Source organism: Mya arenaria, chromosome 8, assembly GCF_026914265.1.
Source record: "Mya arenaria isolate MELC-2E11 chromosome 8, ASM2691426v1".
NCBI classification, from domain to species: Eukaryota; Metazoa; Mollusca; class Bivalvia; order Myida; family Myidae; genus Mya; species Mya arenaria.
In genome coordinates, this window is record NC_069129.1 from 67,206,510 (window position 1) to 67,216,784 (window position 10,275).

The window sequence follows — 10,275 nt, forward strand, 5'->3', positions numbered from 1 at the left end:
CCCACATAATTGTAAATTACAAATATTTATTTTATTTGGGTAATATGTATATTTTGTTTAATAACTCGGAATTACTTATTTAGATATAGTTTAAGAATAACTATTATGACTAAAAACTCCTTTTCGAACTTTTTGCATGTCTATAAATCATGTAAAACATTTTAATGCCTGCAGCCTGTATAATATTTTTGGCAGTAAATGAATATCTTTTAAGATTCTTAACTTGTTTTTAAGTTAAATTATTTGGCAACCTTAGGCTAAGTGGTTTCCTTTAATTACTTTAATTGGTGTCAACCTGTCATATAATGTTTCTTCAAAACAGTAGCATAATCCCTCAGGCTAAGCCAGCTTCAATTTTAGAATTTTGGTAGTGACAAGTTAATCATTTAATGATGCTTATCAATTCTAAGATCTGTATCATATTGCTGAAAACTTAGTTTTTAAGATGAAGACTTTTTCCTGAAAAGCATGTAAGTGTTTGCTTTCAAAATAAAAGGACTTGATTATTAAACAAGCTTCATCTTCATTATTCAGGTTCCTTAATTATCTGTCTTAAAATTTAAACTCACTTAGAAATGTACATGTCTTATTTCTGTTTGTAAGTATTTATTTAGTTCATTATATGGTTATTAAACAAACAATTATTCAATTAAAATTATTGTAATATAAATTGTTGTCAACCAGTTAAACTTTCACATGCATTTTTCAAAGCGAGTTGTATGCTAATTTCCCCAAATTAGTTTAATTATTTGTAACATCTTTTGTACTTTGTGTTTATTGATATATGTGTTTGCTTTCAAAATAGGACTTGATTATTATTCAAGCTTCATCTTCATTATTCAGCGAAGCTCCCATTTCGGGAAAAACTCCTCAACGACCCGACAACTCCCGCAACCTCTTATTTGGCGCTCTCGACATCCGCACTAGCTCGTTAACGGCATAAAACCAGTGACTATGTTGCTTTTTATTATATAACTCTTATCATCAAACAGTTTTAAACCTTATTTACTATGACAGACTAACCGGTGCTCATAGTTTCAAACAAGAACTGCATCGTATCTGTGAAAATTTTGCATTAGGTTTTCTGAATTGTATTCCTTCGTCTGCAGATAGAGTTGAGGTCGCTAATGATTGAAGTATTTTGGGTTTTCCTATAAGTTTAATATTATTTGTTTTCTTAGGCCACTCCTTTTTTATTTTTTGGTTTACAAGAATTTTTGGAAAAAATGTCCACCGGGTGGTCGAAAAAAAAGGAAAAAAGTCACAAAACATACTCAAGGGTGAAAATCAGAGAACAACATAAAAACATTGAAAATATATATCATTTACTTGACATTTTAAATTTTTAAACTGCTATTAATGCATGTTTTAATACACTCAAAGTTTCAAAGTTCTAATTAAACACACAGTTTAAATTTTACATACTGTGCATATAAAACATCAATGAAATTGACTATAAAACATGTTTACATGTATAAACTACACTTTTTATCAAAGATACATTGAATATTACTCAGCAGGACATTTGTTTAGCTTTAAGGGTATGCTAAAGCAAAAGTGAATGCAGAACACTTAAAAACTGACCAATATTAAATTGGAAAAAAAGGGAAGGCAAATTTTACGCTTTAAAATACACAAGAATTGCACTGTATTATTTCTAAGCATTGTTTCAGTTATTTCAATATTGGAAAATGTCAATAAAGTGAAATAATTTCCAATTTTGTAAATAAGGAAGTAATATTGTATGAAGACATTGTGCTTTAATATTTTGCAAACAATTCCTGAAAAACTAAAAACCAAACTAGACCTAGATTTGAGTTTTAATAACCTTTACCATGCGGGGTCCTAGTTGTGTGTAACCCAATCCATGCTAAGTCCGGATATTTTCGGACCGGGATATTTACCATGCGATGTTCAGCAAATCCATTTCAAATTCAAATCTTGCAGCAAATTACCACATCAGTACATAAAATCACATAGCAAAATAATAAATCTAGCATGTGACTTAACTTTATGTACCAATGATAGTAACAGTGAAATCCATAATTATTTATCGGATATTTTCATCTTCTCCCAACTCCGCCATTTTGTGTATCATGCGTTCACAGGGCATCTATACTTCATGATTGTTTATTTTTCATTTTAAAGAGAATTCCTTGGTTACAACAACAAATCTCATTTATAGTGACATATTAAGTTCATAACAAATTAAAATGGACTTATTCAAAATAGTTTTCCGTGTTGTTTTATCTTAATGTTTTGCACACAACTCCTGGAATTAGTAAATGGCATTGACACATGTGTTCAACTCTTTCATTGTTTTTACTCTACTATTCACCCAAACATGAATAAACATGTAATCTAGAATAAACACAAGCTTTACATTGACTCAATGACAAGTATTTCCAAACCAGTTTGTGATTTAAAATCCATAAACACAACCGACCGAACTTGTGAAACTAGATCACCGGTGTCAACTTAGAAATTTTACTTTCGATTTCACCACTCACACTAAGTGCACTGTTATTTGATATTTAACCATAAAATGTTATAAAATATTTTTCTCACACATAATTTACAGATATTTGTGACTACTTATTCGATGGCAGCCGCTGCCACTTATTTTTCATCTATAAACAACAATATTTTCATGACCTAAATTAGCGGGGAAAAACAACAATCACGTGACAGTTATTGTTTGTGTCGGCTGTTAAATTTGCCAATGTATTTTGCTATTGTTATTTTAACAACTCCTGCATATTTAACTTAATTATTTCATACAAAGAATGACTGCTATCGTCAATTTCGCCATTGCCAACGGCGCTGCCATAACAGTTTACTGGCTCACATGTTATCACTATAAATCGGCGAATACGGCTACGGAACAACAAACCAGTCGAGATCTACTGCATTCGTACTCTTATCTGTTCGTTTTTCTTTCGTTTCGCACCAAAATCAATACGGTCGGGAAAATAATCTTGAAAAAAAAAGTGAAATTCATTTTTTATTTTTTTTGTACTTTTCGGTAAATTAGACCCGCCGGTTTTGTAAACCAATTTATATAAAAGTAGTGGCCTTAATAAAGATTCCTCAAGTAAACGTTTACTTTGATAAGATTTACTTGTTTCGTTTTTACTTTATCCAGGATTGTTGGGATAAGAATGAGGTTGTGCACGCACACTGGTTTAAACCCCCAGTAAATGAATTGTACTGACTGTTCCAAGGCGGTATTTAACTTTCCATATTATATATGCACTGTGTTGTTTGTGGAGTATTGAGCTGTTTTTAGGTGTTTCTTGTTAGTGATGTTTTGTTTTTGTGTTTCTGTGCCAATAAACGGGGTTTATTTTTATGTTTTGGCTACTGAGCTTATTTCTGTAGCTTTTCATATAAATATTATAATAGTCGAAGCTCAATAAAATATCACAAGGAGAAGAATACAAAGAGAAAATCAAGCACGTTTATATAGTACTTATGTACTCAATGTAAAGAAAAAAATGTAGGTGTAAAAAGTACATACAAGATTATGTGTACTAGTGGACTTTTTAGACTAAATTATTATGTCATTGTATTAACTGAGTTTTGCAATTTATATCAAGGTAAATTTAAGTTGGAACCTGGTATTAAGACATTTTGAGGATGTGTATTTATATATTATGTGCCATTTTAAGTAAAAAAAAAAGAGAAAAAAATGCTGATAAATGTACCCTTTAGTGCAATACAAAATAGTACTATAAACCAAACAAATGCATGGATTAATCATTGCATATGTACTAAAATATGATAAATTAAGAATTGTTAAAATAGGTTCTGTTAAAGGCACTGGCATGAAATCAAAATAAAAACAAAAACAATATTGACTGGGACCATATTTTTTTATGGATTCTGCATTAGCCACACCTGCATGAGCCAAAAAAAGAAAGTTGCGTTACCACTTGATCCAGTGGAAGATATGCTAACCAATTTACAGAAGGGTGTGTACTTCAATGAAAATAACTATATATTTATAAAGCATGCTTGGTTATCAATCTCAAACAATGTATACTAACATAAACCTGATAACCAACACAACTGATCACAAATCAAGTCACATTCTTTTTTAAGTTAACACACGAAACAGGCAGGCAAAAATATAAGCTGAACAATAAGGGAGTCAAATATGGCTTGCTAATTTCTTCATAACCGGTTTTATTTATTCTTTCATCGCATGCACCTTCAAAATTGGGAACGTTTTCTAGAAATTTTAATAATGAACAGAATGATGGCAAAAAAATAAAGATGATATACAAGAAAATTTGTTGAACTTCATATACATGCTCTATACTGCAAGGAGCTGGTCTTGTTATATTTAATCGAATACACTTGGCTTAAGCTAAATTGTACATGGAAAAAATTAAGAATCATTCGCGATAAATAAACATTTTTTTTCGCATGGTTTAAAGGCTAACGACAAATACGTTAACTTCTTATTTTAAGACGCCTACGTGCGTTTGCTAAAGTTGAATTACTTCAGAAATGCATTTTGTGTATAAATTTCATCGCACAAAATATTCATATAACAAATGAAAACCATTATTATTTGAAATGAATACATTTGAAAACATTGTGGCTTTTTGTCTAAAGCTATAACATTTTAACACTAGCTACGTGTGTTTGCATTCCCGGACACTATTTATATCGAAGTGTTCTTTGAAACTTTGTAAACGGGAATGGTGACCAATACACCGATCGAAAGACAAAACCATGCATGCTTGCTTTTTTGGCTATGTCACTTTCACGAACTCTCGCGTGTAACAAAAATATCGGTAAGAAACTTGGATTGACGACCAATCAAGCCAAAATACTACTTGCGTTTGCATTTGTGGTCACGTGACTCTTATTCATCCTCCGTGAATAACGGATATTTTTTCGAGAGAAACCTATGGCATTTACCGTGGGTCGTACTTATGATAGATCAGTAGATCGATATTCAAAACCGCTACAAAATCGAACAACCGTTTATGTTACCTGAAAAACGTCCGAAATTATATTCAGGGGCAAATGAACTGCAGCACAGCCCTGTCATACAAACTTTCAAACTCTAACATGTAACCACATATCTTTAAAAGTTCATTTAAAATTAATAAATATTTAGGTAATGATACTTTTTTATTGTGTCGCCTGGAAAGACGACATATAGGGGTTACTTTTGTCGGTGGCGGTGGCGTCCGCGTCCCATTTTCGCTTGTCCGGGGTTTATCTCCTAGACTTTAAGTGGTATCAACTTGAAACTTCATAGCTAGATAGATCTCATTGAGGGCAAGTGCAGTGCACAAGAACCGTTACTTTTGCTGCCATATTTTTAGAGTTATTGCTCTTTATTATTTTTTTTGCATAGGTTTTGTCCGTGGCATATCTCGTAAACTATAGGAGGTATCAACCTGAAACTTATTCCGTAGGTATATCTGATTAAGGGAAAGTGCAGTGCACAAAAACCGTAACTCTTGCATTTATATGTTTAGAGTTTTTGCCCTTTGTTAATATTCATGCTTAAAGTTTTGTCCGGGGCATATCTTGAAGAATATAAGAGGTATCAACTTGAAACTTCATAGCTAAATAGATCTCATTGAGAGCAAGTGCAGTGCACAAGAACTGTAACTCTTGCTGCCATATTTTTAGAGTTATTGCCCTTTGTTAGTTTTGTCCGGGGCAAATCTTGAAGAATATAAGAGGTATCAACTTGAAACTTCATAGCTAGATAGATCTCATTGAGGGCAAGTGCAGTGCACAAGAACCGTTTCTCTTGCTGCCATATTTTTAGAGTTATTGCCCTTTGTTAATTTTCTTGCTTAGGTTTTGTCCGTGGCATATCTCGTAAAATATAAGAGGTATCAACCTGAAACTTATTTCGTAGGTATATCTGATTGAGGGAAAGTGCAGTGCACAAAAACCGTAAAACTTGCATCTATATGTTTAGAGTTATTGCCCTTTGTTAATTTTCAAGCTTAACTTTTGTCACAAAAACTATCTCTTGCTTCCATATTAGAGTTATTGCCCTTTGTTAATTTTCATGTTTAACTTGACCTTGCACACTTTTTTTAGCTCACCAGAGCACGAAGTGCTCAAGGTGAGCTATTGTGATCGGTCTTTGTCCGTCGTCCGTCCGTCAACAATTGCTTAAGAACATCTCCTCTAAAACTACCTGGCCAAATTCAATGAAACTTGACAGGAAACTTCATTGGGTGTCCCTCTACAAAAATACAACAAGGGGGTACGATTGATTAACAACGACAACAACAAAATGGCCAAACAGTGTGATCTGTATTGGTGACTTATTTCAACTTCATCCTGTGATGGACAGATGGATATTTCAGTTATCTCCAACGGACTATAACGCACTGGCTCCAAACATATGGATAGACAATATGAAAGTATTTGAGCTAACTGAAATTATGCGACAAGCAAATGATAGGTCCTTTGCTCAGACGCTGAACAAAATAAGAGAAGGCTTACATACACAACAAGATATTGAACTTCTCTCCACCAGAATTGTTACAGAAACACATACTGATGACTACCCAACCAGTGCCACTCACATATTGTACTTCAATAAGGCAGTACAGTCCCACAACTCAGCATTATTTGACCCGGCTCTTTCTGAAAAGGTAACCAACAAAGCAATAGACATTGTTATTGGTGATATTCCTCCTGATGTTCAGACAAGAATCCTTGAAAAATCACCTATACTACCTGGAGTCTAAATGGGACTGCCAATGATGTACAGGTCAGCAGTAGGCCTGCGCAATGAGCTGACCTTAAATCTTGATGTGGAGGATGGTCTTGTAAATGGGGCAGGTGGACTTTGCAGTAACTTTACTAAAATAATTAGTGGGAGACTAAAATTTGTTTGGATTCACTTTGACGACCCAAGAATAGGCCTACTACTTAGAATAAATAGTGGTCACCTTTACCGAAAAGAAATTCATAAAGATTGGATACCAATTGCTCCAGTTAAAGAAAATTCCCAGTAGACAAGTACAAAAATACTTGCATACAGCGTGACCAATTCCCGCTTAATCTGACTTGTGCGAAGACAATCCTCAAATGCCATGGAGACACGTTACACGTAGTAGTGCAATTGCCTATAAAAAACGTCCTCATGTTCACTATGTAGCTTTGAGTCGAGTTACCACCATGAATCGTTTACATATTCTCCAACCCTTTGATCCTTCGAAGATAACTGTGTCTGGAGATGTACAGTTAGAAATGGAACGACTACGAACAGTTAAATTCAACTGTGCTACACACCTTTATATACTTTGCCAACAGATCACTTTGTGATATGTTTCCACAATGCTCAGTCTGTAAAACTTCATTTGGAAGATATGGTTTCTGAACAAAACGTTTCAAGAGCTGATGTTCTCATCCTCACAGAGTCCAAACTCTGTGCAAAAGACAACATTCAAATTCCTGGACGCACACTACATAGGAATGATTTTGCAGTTGAGAGAACACCATATGGATCTATTGTGATAACCAAACCACAACATCAAGTACATGTGGAAGGGGTGAATGCTGCTTTGATTGAAATGACTTTTATAACTGTTTTGCAGCCTCACTTAATCAACATCTTGGGACTATATCGACCGCCAAATCAAAGATGGAAACCATTTTAACATGCTGTTGAACAAAAGTTGAAATCATTCTGTGGTTCACAAAAGTCAATTGTCATAGGAGACTTCAACACAGACAGTACAACTTACCAGCAGCTGTGTTCAATAATGAAGAAATATCAGTTCACATACATCGTAAAAGGTGTTACTATGAACAATAACACAACCATTGATTTGATATTTGTGAACTTCGACAGTTACAAATCTCTTGGTGAATTGGAGTCTTACTTCAGCCATCATAAACCGGTCTGGATAGCAGTTTAGACAGAAGCAAGACAGAGATGCTCATTTCACACCTGAAAACGTAATAATCCATTATCTTCAAATTATTTCTCAATGTCATTGACTTCAGTATTTATTGTGCTCATATTTGCTTATATAACCAATTGCTTGCTCCTGGCTTAACGTTGTTACCTTCAGTTCAAATGCCACCTACACTTGAAAGTTAAATGGCAACATCATTGTCTATAAATGAATAAAATGCCAATCTAACAGCTATAATGTCGACAGTAAATACTTCGTCAGGCGACACATCCGACTCGCGGAGTTCTAGTTATAAAAAGGATTTTGTTTTGTCAAACCACAAAAATATCGTTTTGTCTAAAATGCGATGAATGACATCACGAGCTATCAAGCAATAAAAGATAATTGCTTTAAGTTTGAGCTTTTTGTATCCAGATTGACAACTAGAATGTCCACTCCAAGGTTAATGCCTGTGATTTCCAAGGAAGCAGACTCAGATTACCCTGTGTGAGCCATAATTTTCAAGCTCATTTGTGGGAAACGTTCATTTACTTTTTCCACAACTAACTCTATGCCTTTTTCAAAACCACCTACAGCTCTGTTTTCAATATAGCCTGATTCCTGACTGATGAGAGTGACCAACTTTTTCACAATATGTTTCATACTTCGCCTCCATTAATTCCCTATCGAGAGCCACTTGCTGCATGTCCTAGATCTAGGGAAGACGTGCATCTTTCTACTTGGTATGTCAAACTGTGAGGAGCCGTACAAAGACGCAATGATCATGTCAAAATTTAAGTGCATGATGAGGAATGTCAATGACAGTTTTACTGTTTCATAGGTTACCCGATTAGCTGACCCTCCATCATTATACAGGCAAAGTTCACTTAGATCCTTTTCATCTTCTAAGTATACCATTGTAATTTTCAATCAAATAAATTAAAGTTACATGGTTATTTATTTGAACGACATGAAAGGACAAACTGAGATCAGTAAAATTACCATCAAATCATCCCTTTTTAAAGCGTCGGTTTGCGGTCCTGGCGAACTTGGCGGTGTGTCAGGCGGCCGGCTGGCTAACTATTACGATGGTTTGGCCTGTCAAAGGGGTATACTCAACACGCTCTATTATATTATTTATGTCTTCTGGGTTGGATGACCTAAATAATTCCCCTTCCAGGTCTTGATTCCGCTATTACCTGCAATAACGGCTGTAGTGGTCTCTGATATGCTCTGTATGATCTGATTTGCTTCGTCTACCAGCTAGTAGTCAACGAATAACATTTACGCATTATATTTGTGTATTTCAAGAATCATGGTTAGTTGAACTGTTGTACAGAATAAACCTATAATACAAATCCCGTGTCGGGTCTGACTTACCCCTTTACAAACACAAGGGTCTGTTGCTTAATGTTCTTATTAAAAATAACACAAATGTAACAGCGGCCATATCTTGAGGGATTTTATGAATGTGGACTGCGAGGCCCACTGCGTTTGGTGACCGGTTGCCACAAAGGCGGCATCAGGACATGCTCCTCAGCAAAGTGGTATCGACGAGCGTGCCCAATCAATTGACAACATCTGTCGTTCTTACCACAACTGCACGGCACGATTAAGTTAAAGTTAAATTCGACTCGCACTTACAACTTCGGTAAATCTTCGCACACGTTTATATTTGATGTTGTTTTTTCAAGGTTTATTCGAATTAGACATGTTTATTTCCACTTATTTTATGACTGGAGCACAATATACACTTCTCTTCAAAATACAGTGAACAAACAATTCCAGACAACGCGAAAATTTCTTACTTTACAGAACTTTGCGACAGCCTTACCCCAAAAGTTTACCTGTCGCAGCAATTTTAAACGTCCTCAATGTCTCAACAGTATTTAACAACAACCTAAATCATGATTTTCTATTTTTGAATTTAAGTACTGTGTTTTTCCTTTAAAATAGTTGCTACAAAAATATATATCACATAAAATACTTTATGTAGTAATCAAAAGTTTGTTATTTCCCACTATTAAACACACACAGAACTAGATATTACTACATAAAATCAATATTCCGTCAGTTTTCTTTTACCTCCTGGAACTTCTTCCATCTCTGAAGAAGATTCAATGATTTCAGTTTCAGAGTTTGAGTCGGTGGCTATGCTCTTTTTGTCATACTTAAATACTTAATATAAGTTCTTTGAAGCTGAAACTATGGAATTAAATTTAAATGTAGTTTTCATCTTACAATCCAATGGTCAATCGATTGATCAGGAATGGAGTCACGCATGGATGGCGAGGCGAGGCGAACAAGGTCATTTAATGTCTTGCTCTGCGTGCGAGTTCGTCTGCTTGGTTTAACAAGCTCCATTTGTGAGAAACATTTC